The sequence below is a fragment of the Nelumbo lutea genome, chromosome 6 (assembly GCF_056320005.1).
Source record: "Nelumbo lutea isolate HS-2025 chromosome 6, American lotus-T2T, whole genome shotgun sequence".
Classification (NCBI taxonomy): Eukaryota; Viridiplantae; Streptophyta; class Magnoliopsida; order Proteales; family Nelumbonaceae; genus Nelumbo; species Nelumbo lutea.
The window spans coordinates 59,712,982-59,735,068 of NC_142689.1; the positions used below are offsets into that span (position 1 = coordinate 59,712,982).

The window sequence follows — 22,087 nt, forward strand, 5'->3', positions numbered from 1 at the left end:
AAACCACACAACATTGGGATAGTCCGTGAATTTACCTGAGTGGGTGATCATAGTGATAGGATCAGCCCCTTTGTTGGACAAAGTTAATGATCGAGGAATGCACTCTCTCTGATGGAAACCTAAACTGTCGGCAGTTGATTTCAAAGTGTTGAGACTTGTTTTGCAAATTATATTTAAATAGAGATATACATATATATTATGGTTTGAAAAAATGTTTGCAAAAGGTTTTAATTCTTTGGATCCATGTGAGTAAGAGAGTGCAACATTGTACCTTGCAGCTGAGGGAGAGGTCCTCTCTTGTCCTGTAGTGTTTGATCATTATGGGCTGAGAGGTTAAGTGTAAGACCATTAAGGGTTATACTTGATGGGCTAATCTTGCATCTGCCCACAATCCTTGGGCCTTCACAAGATGGCTGGACCCAATGACCATTTAGTGTAAATGTTGGGGCCATTGGGAGCCCATACTGATGGACTCAAGGGTTCACTGTGTTCTGTAGTGAAGTCGGCCAGGCCTTGTAGTAAAGGATGGGCTAAACCCAAGTGGTTGATGTATAGATCAATGTTGGGGTCCCACGCCATACAAAGAGAGCCAAACTAGCCAGCATTTAAAGGGTAAAGTGAGTAGTGTGACTTAATGGGCCTAAGGCCTATTTCGAACTGGGCTTAAGTGATTTAATTAAATTGGCGAATTTGGGTTTATAATCTAATTTGGATTAGTAGTTAGATAAGATAAGTTTTATCCACTTGAGAGTCCAAATCCAAATATCAGATTTGGATCAAGAAATTCATTCCTAATTGGATTAGGAAGCTAATCCAGGGATGGTTATAAATAAGGGGGCGAATTCTATAGAAATATCACTTCTTTTCTATAATATTTTTTCTCCATCTGCTCTTGCTGCCCTGCCTAGTTTGACCTCCACCTCTTGGAGTGATCAATAACTGTTATTGATATTGTTTCTTGCTGAAGAAGCAATCTAAAGTCGTGCTCACACAACCCTACACAATTCTTGTTGAAAAATTATAGGTTCTTGCGGAAGAACCTTTCTTGTTGATCCTGCCTCAACATTAGCTGTGTCATCTTCAGTGGAGGCAGATTTGGTAACCTCTTTGGGCATGAACACCTACGTTAGAAGTTACTGCTATTCTGTATCAGGTATACTCCTACTTGCTTCCTTTCGGTTTCAGATCTGGTCCGATTTGTTTCAAGAACCAACATTGAAAAATGCAGTTTTTTTCTAAATTAGGGAATAGGAATCCCAGATGGGAGAAAGAAATTTTTGAAATTTCGCCCAGCCACCTGCATGGTTTGGCCATCCATATGATGAATCTCCCATCACTTCAGCTCATTTCATTCTTTGAGGAAACTCTACCTATAAAACTGTTGTCAACTTGCTATAGATGTTTAGTTTTGTGAAAGCACTTTCTATCAAATTTATGCTTTGATTAGCAAATATAGGTTCTCACATATTACTGTTTTAATAGATGTAAGAGATCTATTAGTCATTGGAATAAAAAGCTTGTGAGCTTTGTAAATGGAGCCAACTACACATTATGCCAATTAGTCAATGTGTTAGCATTTTTATGGAGACTTGCTTAATGCGGTGTTTGTTCAATAGGATCTGGTATTTGTTCTACATATGGAAACCAATCTCCTTGGGCTCCTCTATGTTATTTGCTTTCCTAGATATAACTTTTGAGGAATCATAATTTATGAGTCCTCACTAAAGAATACATTGGAAATTTTAGTTCTTCAACAATACAAAAACCATTGCTTCATTTGAAATTTTGGACTCTTCATCTCAATTGCCAAAAGCAATAAAAAAGGAAAAGAATTCAACATTAATAACTGTTAGAGAATAAAAACCTATTCAAGGACCTTACCTAATAGCTTAAGCTTTTAAGTTGAAGGGTTCCTTAAGATGGTACTTTTTGGTGCTCGGATTGGTCAAGGTCAACACTATCAATTCACCCCTAAGCCGAGGTGTGCAGCCGAGGTGTGAGGTTCCTGAAGCCGAGGTATTTGATGAGGTGGCCAAGGGTGGGTAGATCGACCTGCAAAGTAAGAGCGCACATCAGAGGCCTCGGGTTAGTACTCGAGGTGGAGGCTTTGATGGTCACGTTAGTAACAAGAGGTGGAGGGTGGATGAGGTCTTGTGTATGAGCACCCAGATGAGGCCACTAGAGAGTAGGAGATCTTAGAGATTGGTAAGAGTGCTTGGGAGTTCTTAAGTTCTGGATCCTTTACCTTGTGGGGGTCACCCCTATTTATGCTTGAGGCCGCCTGGAGGCGGGTGACCACGGACGGTCTGGATGTGGTTCATACTGAGGGGTGCAGTCATCTAAGAGCACCGTGTGATGCCGCACGATTGGCTCTGCAAGGCCTATCAGGCCTAGTCCCGCGCGCACCCTGATTGGTCCCACGTGAGGTGTCGAATTCGGCTATGCACGTGCCCTGATTAGCTCCACTCTGGGCTTTGCCAGCTGACATGTGTAGGCCTACCATTGGCCCAACTAAATGTGCCTACATCATTTTCCCCCCACTCCCGAGGCCAAGGTGGAGGCCTAGGCTGAGGGCTTTGCTTCAGTTGAAGGGAGTTCCGATAATGCAAGGAGGCATTGTTGGGTGTCTTGACAAGGTGAGTCCTGTGGTGGCATCATCTCGATCTTGCATTCGCAGCCAAATGGGGTTGTTTCCATAGGCAATCGAGGGGATGCCTTGCCCCCTACCCTAGTTCCATGTCATTGCAATGGTGGGTACACGGAGGCCTTGGCCTTGGCTATGAAAACCGAGAGGGAAGGTTGAGTTGGCTAAGCTAATGGCTTGATTGTTATGGAAGTAGGTTGGAGTCATGCATGACGCAGGTTCTCAGACTGGTGGGTCGGGACCATGCCTGCAACAGGTTGTCAAGTTGCGCTCATATGCGAGACAGAATGCTGGGTGAACCGAGCCGTGCGCTAACTGGGTCCACACAACCAAGCAAACCGGTGGGCTGCAGTGAATGGACCCGTTGGTTCGCTCGGTGTTGTTTTGTCTTCCCGAGGCAAGTGATGCATGTTGGTCAGAAAATGGGATCAAGAACGATCTAGGACATTTGTTTTCCTTTAAATAGGGGCCTTAGTCGCGATTTTTCTTGCCATTTGGTTCTGAGCACCCTTGTTGTCGAGTGACCTTTGCCTCCAGGGCCTTTGACTAGATTGCCTACCTTAGTTTCTTTTAGCCTTCATCCTCGTCTTAGGTAAACACCTCGTCTCCATGTTTTACTTTGATTTTGGGCCCGAGTGCTATGAGATTCTTGACCTCCCAGGAGTGAGCTCCCATCAGACTCCCATGCCTACTAGCTCCAACCGAGGCTCTTCAATAGCCGAGGTCCCTGTCCCAAAGCACGAGGTTGAAGTGTAGAGGTAGAGGATTGCCTCTAGGGGTTCCAAGAGCAGTCAATGAAGTGATGGTTCTCCTTGTGAAGGTGTTGCATCTACGATGCCAAGGGAGGCCAAGGGGTCCCCCTAAGTGGCAATAAGGGAAGAGGTTCATGAACCAAGCCCGAGAATGGTGATTGAGTACACTGCCCGAGGGGTGACAATAGATTGCCTACCTTGTTTGAAGTATGACAGTACTCTAGAAGTCGACCATGTAAAGTCCTTGGCCAAGCAGTATCGTATTCTCCAATCATATAGTCTTAGAGTTCTCGACGTCAATAACTGGTTGTGGACTCCGAAGGAGGGGGAGATCTGTGTGTATTTGCACTTCCTAGAGTTTGGCCTCAGATTTCCTCTCCATCCTTTGATCTTTGAGCTGCTAAAGTGGCATGGGATCACCATTAGTTAGTTAGCCCTAATGCCCTTAGGACCATACTAGCCATGTTGGTGGTGTCTCAGCTTTTGGATGTAGAGCTGATGACGAAGCTATTCTGTGCTTTCTTCATGCCGAGGAAGCATTTCACCGAGGTTGGTGTGTACTATCTTTAGCCTCAGAAGGGTAAACTTGGAGACAACCCCTCGTTCATCCACAATTGGAAGATCAAGATTTTCTTTGTCTGTTGTCTTGAAGGCTGGTCGTTTATGTCAAAATGGGGGAGGTCTGTACGATGTCCGAGAGGTTTCCCTCACTCCAGGATGAAAGGACCGCTACGGTAGCCCACCTACTCATGCTGGGGAGGATCTGGGTTAAGCCCTTAGTGGAGGTGGAGCACCATTTGGTATTCACGGGGCTCAGCTCCGCCCCCCTTGGTAGGAGAAGTCCTGTTCCAGCCATTTAACATGCTCAACTTATTTTTCCTTTTTGGTGCACTAACCTTTTGCTTCTTTTTTTCTTCATAGAGATACCGATGGATGCCAAGCAAATTCTATTAGAGAGTACCCTGGCACGAAAGAAGGGCTAGTTGGGCAGCACATTAGTAGGGCAAACATCGAGGAGGCCTGCCAAGGTGGTTCCTGTAAGAGAGAAGAGGGGGCCCGCACCTACTAGGGGAATCTCCTTACCACAGGCCCTTGCCAGAGTATGGGACTCCAATGGGAAGAAGCCGCCCGAGGGAGAGTGGCCAAAAGAGGCCTCCCAAGGTGCCGCATGCACGTCCAACGAAGAGGCCAGTGCAAAAGGGCTGTCCTACTGAGGGTGATGATCAGGGGGGTCTCTCTACTACTATGAGGAGGACCTCCATGAAGGGCCTACCACTGGGCCTTTGTCTATTTCTCCTTCTTCATCAGATCCAACCAAGGAGGGGGAGTGCCTTAACTGTTGTTCCGTCCCAAGTGGAAGGTCCGTGAAGGGGAATCCATCGACATCGAGGAGGTCGGTAGGGCCCTAATGAAGGGAGTGGTCCCCTTGAGAAACCTTTATGGGATAATGAAGATGGATCCTCTCATCGTTTGGGACAAAGGGCTTGACTACTTGGCCGAGCTGAGTTTCCTTCAAATTTTTTGACTTGTTATTTGCTAGCTTCCATTTGCTTTGCTGATGATGTGTTTGGTGTAGATCATCCGTCACTACGTCGGCCTAGGATACTAGGTCACGCTCCTCAACTATGCAAAGCAGCTCGAGAAGAAGAATGAGGAACTCCAGATGCGGGTGGCATCCACGGAGAGTAGTCAAAACAAGACCCACTCAGCATTGAACAACTCCAGTAGACACTGGAGGATGATATGAAGGCCGAGCAGGCTCGGTTCACCCAAATTTAGGAGGTGCTGAAGAAGTCCAAGGAGGAGCGGGCCTGCATCGATGGGATTGCACTGGAGGCCCAGAAGCGGGTAGCGGTTGTTGAGGCCCGAGCATCGGAGGCCAAGGCCGACTACTGGAATGCTGTCTAGGTCTGGCAGCAAACTCCAAAGTACCAGAAGTGCTTGGCTGATTATGCTTATGAGGCCTACTTGGAAGGCATCGAGGATACCAAGAAGGCACTTTTGAAAATGGTGCCAGACTTCCGGGTGGACGAGCTAGAGGTGCTCCCTAACTGCTCTCGTTGGTTAAAGTCATGTGGCACTCACTTGGCCCTCTAAGCAAGTCAGCCAAATTGCATGCCCAAGACCCTTCTTGCTAGGCTGCTTAAGTGCTAAGGAAACACACCAAGACACACAAGAGCACACCAAGTATTCTAAGAAGAGATTATATTGCACTAGAAGAAAGCTTAAAACTCAAAGAATGCTCTTACAACTTGGATGCTTATTGCAAATGAAGGAGGGGACCCCTATTTATAAACTAGCCCCCTCCAAGAATCCTCTAGAACTATGTACACTTGGCATCATCTAGAATAACCTGTAGAACATTCTACCTTCTACACTCTTTCAGGAGATGGCTACTCAGATACAAGAACACTCTAGAGGAAGTTTGGATTGCTCTCAACCCCTCTAGGTTTATCCACACAAATCCAGATGGTTCCACAAGGTTCTAGAGAGTTCCTCCAACATTTAGACCCTTCTAGACTCATAGAAAACACCCTAGAATGCCCTAGAATGCTCCAGAATTGGCTAGAAGCCTCAAGAAACATCTAGAAAACCTCTAGTCAAGCACCCTATTGTGTCACTTCATGACATTCTCCCCCACCTGATTGTGCAATGCTCTCGTTGCACTCAGTTGGCTTGTGCATCAAATCCTCGTCAATGTCCCATGCAAGTATTGTTGTACTTGCTTCTCAAATTGCCATAATGTGTTGTCACGTTCCTAGCTAGCCTCTCTATCAAGCAAATGTTTCCATTGTACCAGGTACTCGGTACATGGTGGAACTCCTCACCGATGTATGACCTAATCATCCATGATATACTCGACATCTTTGTCAAAGGAGGTGGTGACTGCTGTAGTTGCTCTTGATGAGATACCCCTCGAAGGGTCTTCCTTGTCTTGATGATATGGCTTAAGCATACTAGTGTGGAAGATGCTATGGATCTTTAGCTGTGATGGTAGTTGTACCTTGTAGGCTACTCAGCCAATCCTTTTGATTACAGGAAAGGGCCCCTCATATCGTCTCACTAAGCCCTTATGTACCTCCCTCAAAGACTTGAACTATTGTGGTAGTAATTTGACCATCACCAAGTCCCTTACTTTGTATTCAATTGGCCGTCGCTTCTTATTTGCCCACTTCTTCATTTTCTTCGATGCCCAAGTAAGATAAGACTTGGCTAGCTCTGCCTTCTCATGCCATTCCTTGGAAAACTTGGAGGCTGAAGGGCTCCGACTAGTGTAGCTAGCTGTGAGAGTGTGTGGTGTGAGTGGTTGTTGTCCTATTGCTAGCTCAAATGGACTATGGTTAGTAGACCCGCTCCTCTGCAACTAGGCCCAATCTTGTTGATTGGCACTAACAAAGTGCCTAAGAAATAGCTCCAATAAAGCATTTACCCTCTCTATTTGCCCATTGGCTTGGGGATGGAAGCTAGTAGAAGGATTTATCTCAAAAACCATAAGCTTGAAGAGTTCCATCTAGAAACACCCTATGAATCGAGGATCTCTGTCACTAATGATGGTTTGTGGCAATCCCCAATACTTAATGACATGCAATCAGGCTGCCTCCTCTACAATGCAATCAATAGGGGAGGGTATAAAGGTGCCATACTTGGAGAATCAGTCTACCACTATCATGATAGAGCCACACCCTTCAAACTTGGATAGGGCCAATATGAAGTCCATGGAGATGCTTTCCCAAGGACTACTTGAATTGGTAGTGGTTCCAGCAAACCTCCTAGCCCATGTTGCTCTATCTTATCTTGTTGGCATACCAAGCAAGTCCGCACATAGGCCTCAATGTCATCCTTTATTTGAGGCCAATAGTAAGATTCTTCAACCAATGCCAATATCATGTGTTGGCCTGGATGCCCGACCCATAAAGTGTCATGACAGTCCCTGATGATGGTGTGCTTAAGGTTCCCCCACTTAGGCACATATAGGCAATCGCCTTTGGTGTAGATGAGCCTTTCCCTTAGCCAAAATCGACGTGTCTTACCTTCTTGGATCAGGGGCAAAATGGTTTTGGACATAGGGTCTTTATCTAGGCCCTCTTTGATTTTGACCGGCATGGCACCTTGGAGTTGAGTGATAGTGGCCAAGTAGTCTCTTCTCACTGCTTCTAGTTCAGCCTTTCAGCTCAAGGCATCGGCTACATGATTGTCTCATCCTGGCTTATACTCTAAGACCATGTCGAATTCTGCTAGAAAATCTTGCCCTCTTGCTTGTTTGGGGTTAAGCTTCTTTTGAGATTGAAAGTAGCTAGTGGCAATGTTGTTTGTCTTCACTGTGAATTTTGCCCCAAGAAGATAGTGTCTCCAAACCCTTAAGCAATGCACAATGGCAGTCATTTCTTTCTCTTGGACAGTGTATCGCCTCTTTGTCTCATTTAGCTTTCTACTCTCAAAGGCGATGGAATGTCCCTCCTGCATAAGAACCCCTCTAATGGAAAAGTCTAAGGCACCAATGTGAACCTCATAAGGATTTTGCTGATCTGGTAGATGTAAAATAGGCTCCTCCATAATGGCCTTCTTTAAGTCTTCAATGGCCTCTTGGAATTTAGGCATTCATTCCCAAGACTGACCTTTCTTAAGAAGGTTGGTGAGTGGTGCTGGTCGTCCAAAATATCCCTTGATAAAGTGCCTGTAATAGTTAACTAGGCCAAGGAAAGATCTTAGCTCAGTTAACTTAGTGGGTGGCTCCCACTCTTGGATGACCCAAATCTTGCCCTAATCCATTTGCAAGGTTCCATCTATGATCTTGTGCCCTAAGAAAGTCACGTCATGTTGGGTAAAGGAGCATTTCTCCTTCTTGATATATAGTTGATTCTCTTGTAGCACCTGGAAGATGGTCCTAAAATGTTGTACGTGCTCTTCCAATGTCTGGCTATAGATGACTATGTCATCCAAGTATACTACTACAAATTGGTCCAAGTAGGGATGAAACAACTTGTTCATTAAGGTGCAAGAGGTCCCTGGGGCATTGGTGAGGCCAAAGAGCATGAATAAGAATTCAAAGGAACCATACCTGGTCACGCAAGTAGTTTTTGGCTCATCTCCCTCAGCTACCCTTACTTGATAGTATCCTAAGCGTAGGTCAAGTTTGGAGAAGATCCTTGCATGTCCTAGCTAATCAAACAAGTTAGCGATTAATGGAATGGGATACTTGTTTTTGATAGTTACCTTGTTGAGGGCTCGGTAGTCTATGCACAGGCACAAAGACCCATCGTGCTTCTTCTGGAATAAGATGGGAACTTTGTATGGGGCTTTAGATGGCCGAATAAACCAAACATCAAGTAGCTCCTTAAGCTGTCTCCATAGCTCCTCCAGCTCAAGTGGGGCCATGGCTGGCGGCTTAGCTCTTGGCTCTAGCTCGATCTTATGATCAACCTTCCTCCTAGGAGATAATCTCTTGGGTAGCACTGGAGGCATGATGTCTTGGAACTCCTTCAAGACTTGCTCTATTTCTGATGGTAGGCTGCACAGGGTTCTGCCAATGTCTTCTACAAGGGTTGCTATGTAGGTGTCTCACCTTTCTTCAAGCTTGTGGCTATTTGTAAGGATGAAATCATCTTAGCCGTAGGCTTATCTCATTGGGTTGTAGGCACCATGCAAGGCGAGTTTTCCTCTAGGATGCAGATGGTGTTCAAAAATGGCATAGGAAAAGCCTTTGAATGGGTTAGGAAGTCCATCCCAAGGATCACTTGGAAGTCATCCATGGGCACTACTGATAAATCAATAGTTCCATGCCAGTTGCCAATCTTCATGCTAACTCCCTTGGCAGTGCCATGGATGGGCTTAACTTGTGAGTTGACAGCTTTGAGCCATCCCTTTTCCTCAGTTATAGGCAAGTTTAACCTCTGAGCTTCACCTAAGGACACAAAGTTATGGGTAGCCCCAGTGTCCACCATGGTCTGTGTCATCTTGCCATTGATGCGGGCCTCAACATACACGATCCCCTTGTTCACAGTCTTGGACTGTGTGAATTGCTTCTTAAGAGTATTAAGAAGTTGGAGAGAACCCACCTTGGCCTCTCCGTCAGCCTCTTGCTCTTCTACCTTGGCAATAAGATCATTAAGGGCCTTCCTTTCCTGGCACTCCCTAGACCAATGGTCGCCATCACAGATAAAGCAACTAGTCCTAGGCTTAGACTTGTCGTTGGCCTTGGACTTACTTGGCATGCTCTCCCTATAGCTTAATGACTTGTTCCCCTCTTTATAGGTAGGAGCTTTGTCATCCTTACGAGTGGGTGACCCGTCTCCCCCACCTTTACCCTAGTTGGCCTTGGAAGACCTCTGCTTGGACTGATCTGGCCGCTTGAACTCCACTAGCTGCTCGGCTGCGGCCATGGCTGTAGCAAGATCTTGGACATTCTGCCTATGTAGCTCCTATTCTACCCATGGCTGTAGGCCGTCCATGAAGTTGAATAAGAGAACCTTCTTGGGCATGTCTGGAATCTCCATCATCAAAGATGAGATATCCTTCATGAGATATCCTTCACATGGTTTTGAAAAGAGCTTGTGTGCTTGAGTCTCTTAAGGTTCTTCGGGCTAGATACTCCACATTCTTAGGATAGAATTGGCTTTTAATTTTGGCTGTGAAGTCTGCCCAAGTACTGATGGAGCATTGCCCCTTCTCCATATCCATGTAGCGGCATCTCCTCCACAAGGCTGCAGTGTCAGTGAGGTTCCTAGTGGCAATTTGAATCTTGGCTTCATCTTCTTCTATATGGATAGGTTCAAAGTACCGCTCCGCATGCCATAGAAAGTTGTCTAAGGCCTTGGCATCTCTAGCCCCATTAAGCTATGGTGGCTTGGGTGCCCTAACCCATACGTCCTTCCTGGGGATAGAGCACTCCCCCCGCTAACATGGCCTTTTTGCACAAGGTCAAGTCACCCTTCATCTCCTCCAATTGCGCCTTGAGTGTTTCCATATCGCCCATGACCTTAGCTTCGAGGGCATCTCGCTTCAGAGTTTCCTCATGCACCAACTCATTGAGAGTGACAAGCACACTATTCCTGAGGTCTCCGAAGTCTCCCGCCATGCCTTCCATGCTCGAGTTGACCTCCTCAACTTTGTCCCTCTTGTCGGCCATAAACAATTCTACCTTGGCAAGCCAAGCATCCAAGGTAGCAATGATATCCCTCGACTTATCCCTCTTCTTGGTGTGGCCCTCTAGCTCCTTCCTAAAAGCCACCTCAGTTGTTTCCAACATGGTTACCCCTCAGTTGTGAGCACTCAAGATGTAGGTTCTGATACCACTAGTCACGAATCAACTGCTCCCATTAGCTAAAGTCGTGTGGCACTCACTTGGCCCTCCAAGCAAGTCAACCAAACTGCATGCCCAAGACCCTTCTTGCTAGGCTACTTAAGTGCTAAGGACACACACCAAGGCACATAAGAGCACAAAAAGTATTGTAAGAAGAGAATGTATTGCACTAGAAGAAAGCTTACAACTCAAAAGGTGCTCTTTCAACTTGGATGCTTATTGCAAATGAAGGAGCAGGCCCCTATTTAGACACTAGCCCCCTCCAAACTGCATGCCCAAGACCCTTCTTGCTAGGCTACTTAAGTGCTAAGGACACACACCAAGGCACATAAGAGCACAAAACGTATTGTAAGAAGAGAATGTATTGCACTAGAAGAAAGCTTACAACTCAAAAGGTGCTCTTTCAACTTGGCATCATCTAGAAGCACCTCTAGAACATTCTACCTTCTACACTCTTCTAGGGGATGCCTACTCCATAAGATAGAAGAATACTCTAGAGGAAGTATGGATTGCTCTCAATCCTTCTAGGTTGTTCCACACAAATCTGGATGGTTCTACAAAGTTCTAGAGCATTCCACCAACATCTAGACCCTTCTAGAATCATGGAGAACACCCCAGAATCTCCTAGAATGCTCCATAATTGGCTAGAAGCCTCAAGAAACATCTAGAAAACCTCTAGTCAAGCACCCTATTGTGTCACTTCATGACAACCAGCTCACAAGTAGTTTCCTTATAGTACTTTTTTTGGCATTAGTAATCTTTTTGTACCTAGGTATACAATGTAAATTGTGTAATGAGTTTACAAAATCTTGTTGTTTGATCCCTGCTCAATTTCTCATTGAGCAAGGACTTGTATATGCTTTCTTCATAATTAATTTCAAATTCTACCAATTAGGAGAAAAGAAAAAAAGCTTTAATTTTCTCTTAAGATGTTCACATTTTTGTCATTGTGGATAATCATTACATTTGGCACTGTCTAAGATTTATGTTCTCATTTAATTGTATTTACTTTCAGAATTCTGAGAGTCACTATGGGAAATGGGTACTTGTTTGCTTCAAAGAATGGCATTGAATGATGAAGAAGACAATGGTAATTGTGTGATCTTATTTTCTCACAACTTATGTATGAATATTTGATCAAATAACTGATTTAAATATAAAAATATGATGGATAGTAATGCCTTGATGACATTGTATATTATATATATATATATATATATATATATATATATATATTTAATATATGTCACATATTATCTATATATTATATATAAATATATACATATATTATATTTATAATAATCTATTTATAATATATAATATATTATATATTGTGGATATTTATGATATATATTATAAATATAAAAAACTAAAAAACCAAAGAATTGAACTAGTCAAAAACTAAAACCACTCAGTCGATTAACCGATGGCATGTTCCAATTTCGGTTTGGTGAAATGTAGAAACCAGTAGGACCACTTCAGTTTCAAAAAATTGCCCATGGTTCGGCATGAGCACTCCCCCTAGATAGCCTATAACTTGAACTTCTATAGAGCCCTCATAGATGCTGAATTAATAGAGCCTATAACTTCAAATTTTCAAATTTCTGAAGTCTATCTTTTACCTAACCGCTTAGATAAGATAATTTGGTCCCTCACTCCCAAAAGTATTTTCACAACTGAGTGATTTGATCTCAAGGGTTGATGTTACAAATCTAATAAAATGTTTGAGAATTGGAAGGGAAGAGGTGGTTATTGGTGTGTCCAGAAGCATGTAGTTAACCAATTTAGAATACCAGTTTAATATTTATAAATTTTTTTTGATTCTTAAACAATTACAAAGATAGTAAAATGGTGAGAACGGGTCGTATCCACAGGAATATAGAAATTAATTAATTAAACTAGAATAAAATAGAATTTGAACATTGCTGAAAATTAAAAGTACAGAAAAATAAATAAATACAGAAATAAATAAATGAAAAAAATGAAAGAAATGAAATAAAGAATCTATAATCCAATCAGAGGTAGTAGTCTCTGGATCTCTCCTTTGTCCCTCGAACTTCTTGAGCTAGGCCTTCCATCTTACCTGGCTAAATTGCAGATCTGCAGAAAAGAAAACAAAAATCAAATAGAATGAAAATAAATTGCAGAAAGGAAATAACAAAATTGAAATTGAAAGAAGAGAAATTAAAACTAAAGCTAATGATTGGGATCCGAATCGAGAGGTGGTAGTAGTGGTGTTAGCGAATTGCAAGTAGGATTCCCTCCTCTTGCTTGGGTGTCCTCCTCTTCCTCTACCCTTAAACTTCTCAAGATCAGCCTTCTGTCTTACATGGGGGCAGAATCCAACCCTTTTTCAGGAGCTCTTGGGTCCTTTTTATAGAGAATGGTGGATACAATTGGGATTAGAGAGAAAGAGGGGGTAGCAGCTGGGTTTTAGCAAAGATATGGGTGCCCTAGGGTTTCTAATGAAGGATTAGGATGGTTCTAGGGTGATCCTAGGGCTAAAAAGAAAAGGAGAGGGTGCCCAATATTATGTAGGGCTAAGATTTGGGTGCCCAGAAATGAATGGAAGTGATTGAGGCGCCTAGGGTTGAATGGTGGAGATTAAAAGAGGTGGGTGGCACCCTAAAGTAGATGGCTGAGATGGATGATGGAGTGGAAGGCAAAGATCTAGTGGTTAGGGGCTGAATGGTGAGGATTAGCAGCTAGGTGGTGCCCTAGGGTTTAAAAACAAAAAAGAGAGTGCCCTAGAAAGAATGGTGGAGATTAGAAGAGGTGGAGGGTGGAGATTAAACAGCTAGGGGCTGCTAGGGTTTGCTAAGGATGAAAAGAATGGGTTAAAAGACGCCCTAGAGTTTGCTAAGGAGAGGGGAGCATGCTAATACAGTAGGAAGTGCACCATTCTAGGTTTAGCAGATAGGAGGCACCCTCTTGTTCCCAATTTTCACAAAAACATCCCCTCTCTCAGCTGGACTTTACACCATCTTCCCAAAAACTACATTTCAGCCATGAAATTTCCCCAATTTTCCACAGAATTTTCCTAGAGACCCTAAGAGGTCACAACATTGAATTTAAATAGGAAAAGGGCATACTTTGACTATGCTAAGGAAAAAAATACCCTTGAAATGATGCCCTTAAGGCATCAAAATGCAGAGTTATCAGTTACACATTTATAATTTGCAGATGATATTGTTATATTTTGTGAAGGGGAAGGGGAAGAACCGACTCATCTACCAAGGCTAGTAACTTACTTTGAAAGGATTTCTAACCTTAAGGTGAATTGGGGCAAGAACTACATAGTGGGATTAAAATAGAGAGAAAGAGGAATTAGAAAACCTTGCTAGGTTATTGGGGTGTGAGTCAAGAGACTAGTCGAGGCTGTACTTGGGACTGCCTTTGGGGGGAACCTAAATTCTGATATCTTTTTGTATCCAGTAGTTGAAAGATTCACAAAATGTTTGGTAGGGTGGGAAAGAAATTGCATCTCTTTAGGGGGAAGAATAACTCTAATAAATTCAACTTTGATTAGTCTACCAATGTACTATTAATTTACCTTTAGGATCCCCTCCAAAGTGGCCAACCAACTAGAGAATTAATGAGTGGCATCTTGTGGTAGGGGTGTCAATGGACCAGTTTCGGGTTGGATCCTGTCCAAATTGGAAGTGTTATGGACAGACTGGACGGTCCTAAAAATGATATGGACTCAGAACGGCCTGAACATGAATCATCCATGCGTAGAATGGACCGGAAGTGGACAAAGCCAATTAGTTCAAATAAGTCTGCTGGCCATTCATTTCGTTTGAAGCTTGGAAACTTTCAAAGGATAGGGCTCGATGCCTCCATCACTCCATCCTCTCAAAGTCTAAAGATTGAACAAACTCTGGCGGTATTCCATTTTTCTCCAGTGATATTCTCCTAACTCTAGTGGTAGTCCCGATGGTATTTCTCTCTATCCAGTGATTTATCATTATTTATTTTCTCTCATCCTCTCACTTTCTCCAACAATAGCACTCCTTCTCCAGTGAAAGCACTCCCCCTTCTCTTAGCGACAACACTCTGGTGGTATTTTGGTCAATTTTTCTCTTGCATCTCTCTCTCTCTCTCAAGTGATTGGCTCCTTTGACCTCTGACCTCTGCGATTGTTACGCTCATTTAGGTATTTTTGCTCTTGTTCATTTCTTTCTCTTCCCTAGCCTCTTATATTTGGTTTTAGTTGTAGAGGATTCTAGTATACAAAGATCTGTACAGAGACTTATTTTGAATAATTCAATCTATAGTTTTAGAACTTTATTTTTATCCCTATAAATATTGACATTTTGATACCCAACAAGCTATAGAGGTTCCAATTAAATTGGACAGCTAAGTTCTTTACTTTAATATGAACTAGTATTATGTTTTTGAATTATATCCTTGCTTGGTTTCATAATAGATAAAATTTCCCATTTAGATTGCTTGTTAAAACCCCTAAAATCTTTAAAAACTGCAGACACCTCTTGTTCAATAAGTGTATGTTATGCATTACTGATTACATAAAGACAAAATTGGTGCCCCCATCATTGCTGATCTAGAGGATGATGGATCCCATATAATCATACTGATTTTTGAGGGCAATCCTTAATCTATTCAAGATGTGTAACCCTGAATTATAGAGCATGTTATCAAACAAACAACCTACCTTCATTTTCTTTGCTTTAAAGTGGGAACTACATCATTCTACTTCCCATTTTACTTCTCAAAAACAAAGAAAATGATGCAGTCATGAAAACAGGGAAAGCTTTTCTTCTTTTTCATATAAATTCTTTATACATGTCTTAGTAGCAAACAGTTGAAAACTGCTAGTGTTTGAACTTGGTTAAAGATTTGATAGCAACAAAAAGTTGCATTGTAGACTGCAATCATTGTAATTCTCCAAGCTTCAAAGTCACTTTCCTGTGTTTCAAACTCAGGTTTTAACCAACAAAGGCCACACAGATAAGGATTAACTATGAGTTCAAGGAGACTAAGCCCATAGAACAGAAAATGTTTAAGAATTACATGATATTATGAGTTGGCCAGATTTAAATTCCTGTCAACCAGCTTGGGAAGCCTGCCCCACCTATGCCTCCTAGTGGATGTGTTAACCAACTAGCCAACAATCACAAATGGGGCCTCCAATGTTACTCCTATATGATTACCTAGCCATTTTGTTTTTCCAACCTCTAATCTATGCATAGCATGCAAAGATTTTCTTGTTTCTTCCATGTTGATTCTATGTTTAGGATCAAGAATAAGGCTTTGTACGTCTATGCATGCACTGTTCCACCTTCATTTTACTCGATGAAATGCATGTTTTCATTGCTAATAAAAAATTACTTTGTGAATCTAATTGACAGAAATATCCTCTATTTCTTTGTACTGATTCCCTTTCTAGCTATTTGTTATGTGGGGACTTGGCATTCATAACAGCAAGGGGGTTTACCTTAATGTGTCATGTAGAATTTAATAAATATATATGGTCCTATATTGGATTGAACTGAAATATTCCTAGAAATTTGTATACAGAGATTTGTACAAAACATTTTTGAAACATATATTTATTAATAAATACAATAAATATATGTATTTCCATAAAAGTAACATTTATAGAAATATTGGATTCTATAACACTATTCTTGATATAATTTACTTGATGCCTCAAACATTTTTGTAACATCTCTATTAAATATAACAGAAAAGGGTAAGGTTAAGAGCTGCTCATGCTGCCATCCCTGTATGTCTGTGTTGGGTGATAAAATAGAAAATATTGCTGCACTGGAACCATTTCTTGAATTTAAGCACGCCTAAATCATAGTTCAGATGTCCCACAATATTTCCTTTACATCTTCATTGAATTTTGTGACCTACTTTTTACATGATAGTAGTTACTTGTGTAGAGAAATAGAGAAACAAAGTTTATTACTTTTGACAGGGAAATAGAAAACAACCAACATTTAGCATCCCTCATGTGATTGACTAACTGATGAGAGTGACTGGTGACTGGTGAAAGCGGTGAGAGGAACTGCCTAGAACCAAAATGCTCCTTTGCATCAAATAATGGAAGCCCAGTAGCCCACTGGGAATCTTGGATTATAGACTGTAGGCTTTTATTTAAGATGAATTAAAACTTTTGCATAGAAAATGCTCTTTTCAGTATGTTGTTTGAGCACGGATAATGGTACTTGGAATTATCAATAAGCTTGATGTTCTGCTTATTGGTGACTAAAACTTGAAGTTGGATTGAATCAAATGTTTTATTAGATGGAAGTGTTGGTTATTTTTTATAACTTCGTGGTTTAATTGGCTGATAGAGTAGTCAATGTAGGATGAAATAGACCTTTCTAATGTTTAGAATTTAGAGTAAGCACCAAGAAGCAAGGCTTTAATGCGAGACTCGTGATGGGAATTTGTGGAGTCAGAGAGTCTGAGACAAGTTCGATCATCTCACTTGTCAAGGTTTTGCCTGGTAAGTGGTACATGCCCAGCCACAGAGGTTCACTGAGATGGCCCAAGTCCAATTGCAGTGATGGGTTTATTCACGAATGGTCTAATCCCAATTGTGAAAATTTTAGTTTATTTCTACATTTTTTTTATATTTTTGGGCTTTTAGGTAATTTTCAAACTTCATTTAGTTTGGACTGGATTGGGTCCAATCCGGTCCATTTGCATTTCAATTGGACTGGATTGGATCTAGTTTGTATTGGGTTTGGACCAAATTTGGTCTAGTCCATTTGTAAATGGACCAATGTTAGACTAGATCAGATTAGACCAAATCCAGTCCAATTGATAGCCCTATCTTGTGGGAGCCAGTGGACACAAAGAAAAATAACCTAGTGAAGTGGTAGATAGTGTCTAGAAGTAGGGATAATGGGGTTCTAGGGATAGGGAATATTAAACTAAGGAATTTTGCACTGCTAGGAAAATGGTGGTGGAGATTACCCCCAGAACAAGACAATTTGTGGCATAAGGTGGGGCTCAGATCTGCTACCCACCACTTGTTCACACATCCCTACCCATGGAACATAACAGTTGTGCATTGGGAATTTCTCCTTGTTGGTTCATAAGGAGATGTTCCTTATATACGGCGGTGGTGTTCCATGGGTATAGATGTGGGAACAAGTAGTGGTAGCAAATCCAGAGGCCAAAGGGTGATTGTGAGTATTCATGGTATGGAAGACAATGGGTGGGGTGCTGGTTTTGACCCTAAGGTATCTCAGTCTTCTCCCTAAAAAGCAATCCATGGTTTATTGCCTTCCTTTCTTTTGTATATCAGGTATGATACTTGTACAGGTAATAAAGTGTGGTTTGGGGAAGATGTTTGGTTTTGGGAGTCTTCTCTTAAAGATAGACTTCTGTCTATTTATTCCATTTCCTTAAACAAAGAGTCAACAATTTCCAATGTTCTTGGTATTGAAAATTCTTGGACTTGGGAATAAGGAGAGGGTTAAGGGAGTCTGAAATGCGGTTAGTAGATGAACTCATTTCCCTTCTTAGTATAGTAATTCTTGGAGCTTTCCTATTCATACAATAAAATTTGGTTGGTGTCATCCTTTGGCTACTTTACATGTGCTTCTTTCTTCACTGCCCCCCTCCAATCTTCCAGCATTGTAGGTTCTTTTCCCACAAAGGAAGTCTAGTGTAACCCTGTACCCTTGAAGATAAGGGCTTTTTGTTGGAAGGTATGATAACTTTGTATTCTGATGCCTTGATGGACATCATTTTAGGGTTACCTAGGCCATAGAATAGTCAAAATATGCCATTTCCCAGTTAAATTCAACATTGTGACCTCTGAAGGTCCATGTGCAAATCCTGGGGAAACTAGGAAAGTTTCAAGGATGAAATGCAATTTTTGGGAAGCTAGTGTGAATTCCAATTGAGAAATGGGGTGTTTCCGTAAAAAAACTGAGTATAGGAGGGCATCTCCTATCTGCCAAACCCAGATAGGGGCCCTCCCACTAAATGAGCAGAACTCTCTCTCCTCATTGAAACCCTAGGCGCCTCCCCCTCATCTTTTCCTCTCTTGGCCACCCTAGGCTATCAAATCTCCACCCTCTACTCTCTCCTAACCTCTAATCTCAATCATCCAAACCTTAACAACCTCTCATACCCTCAAATCTCTCATTAGACAGCATCTTAGCCTTACACCTCACTCCTTAAAAATCAACTAATCACCGAAGGAAGCCACATCACACCAACCAATCACATTTCTCCAGCTCTAGGCACCCAAATTTGCTCCCTCCATTCTGGGCGCCCAAATCTCAGCCCTACATAATATTGGGCACCCTTTCCTTCTCTTCTCAGCCTTAGGATCATCTTAGAGCAATCCTAACCCTCCATTCTCAACCCTAGGGCAATCATATTTCTACAAAAACCCAGTTGCCGCCCCTTTCTTTCTCTCTAGTCCCAAACTTATCATTCCCTTCTCTATAAAAAGGACCCAAGGGATCTTGAGAAGTGGTTGGTCAATTCACCCAGTTCACAAGGCTAAGGTTTCTTAAGGAATTCAAGGGTTGTAGAAGGGAAGGATGCCTAGATCTTGTCAAGAGGGGTTTCTGCAAGCAGTCCAACCAATCTGCAATTATCGCCACTGGATTTGATCAGCCATCCATTTCATTTTCTTTATTTTCTTTTATGTTACTTTTATTCTAGCAATCTTTTATGTTGGATTCTGCCCCTAGGTAAGATAGAAGGTTGTTCTTGAGAAGTTCAAGGATAGAGGAAGAGGAGAACACACAGGCAAGAGGAGGGGTTCCTACTTGCAGTTCGCCTAGCCGCTACTACCACCTCTTGATTCAGGTCCCAACAAGTTTTCCATAGTTTTAGATTTACTTTTTATGCATGTTTTTATTTTTCGTTCTTTAATTTCTAGTTTTTATTTTATTTTTGCAAATTATTTTTATCAAATTTAATTTTTGTCTTCCTTTCTGCAGATCTGGAATTCGGCCAGGTAAGACGGAAGAACCAGTTCGAGGAGTTTGAAGATCAAAGGATAGATCCAGATACTGCCACCTCTGACCGAGTTGCAGATTTTTAATTTAGTTTTTTTCTGTTATTTTTTATTTTTCTATAGCATTGTGAGAATTTTATTTTAATGGATTCTAGTTTAGTTAATTAAATTGTGTTTCTAGAATCTCAAATCTTGTTATTTTGTCCAGATTAAAGTACATAACAAATTTTCCCTCGCTTCCCTGTGGATGCAACCCCTTTCTCACCACTAACTGTTGGTGTTTGTGGAAGCATGTCGTTAACTACTTCAGAACACCAGTTTAAACATTTATAAATTTTTCCAATGAAACAATTACAAATGCAGTAAAAGGGTGAGAACGGGTCGTATCCACAGGGGAGCAAGGGAAAAATTAATACAGACTCAAATCAGGACAAGAGAAAAATGCAAAAATATAAAAATTAATTAATGAAACTAAGGAAAGTATAGAATTCGAATAGTACTAAAAGTTAAATGTGCAGAAGCATAAATAAATACAAAATAAATAAATGAAAAAATAAAATAAAAATCTATAATCCGATCAGAGGTAGTAGTCTCCAGATTTCTCCTTTGACCCTCAAACTTCTCGAGCTAGGCCTTCCGTCTTACCTGGTCGAATTGCAAATCTGCAGAAAAGAAAATGAAAATCAAACAGAATGAAAATAAATTACAGAAAGGAAATAACAAAATTGGAATTGAGAGAACATAAATTAAAACTAAAATAAAGTAAAAGCGGTTGGGATCCGATTCTAGAGGTGGCAGTAGTGGTGTTGGTGAACTACAAGTAGGAACCCCTCCTCTTGTCTGGGCGTCTTCCTCTTCCTCTACCCATGAACTTCTCAAGATCAGCCTTCCGTCTTACCTGGGGGTAGAATTCAACCCTTTCTCAAGAGCTCTTGGGTCTTTTTTATAGAGAAAGGTGGATATAATTGGAATTAGAGAGGAAAAAGGGATGGCAGTTGGGTTTTAGCAAAAATATGGTTGCCCTGGGGTTTAGAATGAAGGGTTAGGATGGGTCTAGGGTGATCCTAAGGCTGAGAAGAAAATGAGAGGGTGGCCAATATTATGTAGGGCTGAGATTTAATGGTTAAGGGCTGAATGGTGAGGATTAGCAATTAGGTGGCACCCTAGGGTTCAAAAACTACAAAAAGAGTGCCCTAGATTGGATGGTGGAGATTAGAAGGAGTGGAGGGAGGATATTAATCAGTTAGGAGAAGTTAGGGTTTGCTAAGAGTGAAAAGAATGGGTTAGAAGGTGCCTTAGGGTTTGCTAAAACATGGGGAGCATGCTAATATAGTAAGAAGGGTGCCAAACTGGGCTTAACAGCTAGGAGGTGCCCTCTTGCTTTTAGTTTTTCACAAAAACACACCCTCTAGCTTCCCAAAATTTGCATTTCAGCCATGAAAACATCCCAATTTTGCATAGAATTTGCACAGGGACCCTCATAGGTCACAACATTGAAATTAATTGGGAAAATAACATAATTTGACTACTCTAAGGTTGAAAATACTCCTGAATTGAGTCTTAATGCAGAGCTATCACACCCCCCAACTTAACCATTGCTAGTCCCTTAGCAATGCAGCCTTAAAATTACACTGAATATAGAGATCCTTCCCATCTCAAGATCATCCTTAACGGATTAGTCAACCATCCTGGTTCTACCATTTTCAAACTCTGTATAGGTCAGTATTGGGCTTTAGGGGTAAAACTATCTTGTTTTGAATATGATGAGATTGATTTTAAAATCAGACAAATATTCTTCTTATTATTTCTGACAGTGGATTTCTACCCCTGAACTTATTTTTATTGTTACCTTTCACTGTTTTATGCGAATCCCAACACTTTCCTTAGGTGAAGAGACTCGGTTACTAAGTGTTAGGTAAGTGTCTTTGGCATTCCCTTTTCTGTTTGACGCGAATCTCGACACTTGGCTTAGGTGAAGAGACCAAGTTACTAAGTCTAGGGTATCCATTGACCTTTTATCCCCCTTTTTTTCATTTTTTTTTGCAACATTGTTCAGGGTAGTCCATTGTCTCTTAACAATTTGAAGAATTTTGTATAATTTCTCAATCTTTCTCTTCCTATCTTGACAGGGGCAAACTTGGGAGTATTTTTTAATTTCCAAATAGTTTTGACAATATTCAAACAAAACCAATTTTGACTCCTATCACTTGCTTACCAATTTCTATAGAATTCAATATTCTTTTATCAGTTTCCTTAACTTTTTCTATATGGGAATCTCTTTTAATGGAAAATTTTAAAAAATTTAGTGAAATTTTAATTCTCCATTTTTAAAGGCTTAGCTTCACAATTTTTTTTTTCAATTTTTCTCTCTCTTTCGTCACCCCCAACTTAAATGCCATTGTCCCTAATGGCATGACTAGAATGATGCA

At 41.5% G+C, this 22,087-nt stretch overlaps 1 long non-coding RNA gene across 1 annotated transcript; it reads left to right on the forward strand.

Moving 5' to 3' along the window:
* The first annotated feature begins 14,502 nt into the window (after positions 1-14,502).
* LOC148849116 (uncharacterized) lies at positions 14,503-21,553 on the forward strand. The gene is made up of 3 exons (XR_016101453.1): positions 14,503-14,852; positions 19,390-19,507; positions 19,642-21,553. It is a non-coding gene; the product is annotated as an uncharacterized LOC148849116 (long non-coding RNA).
* Positions 21,554-22,087: the final 534 nt, after the last annotated feature.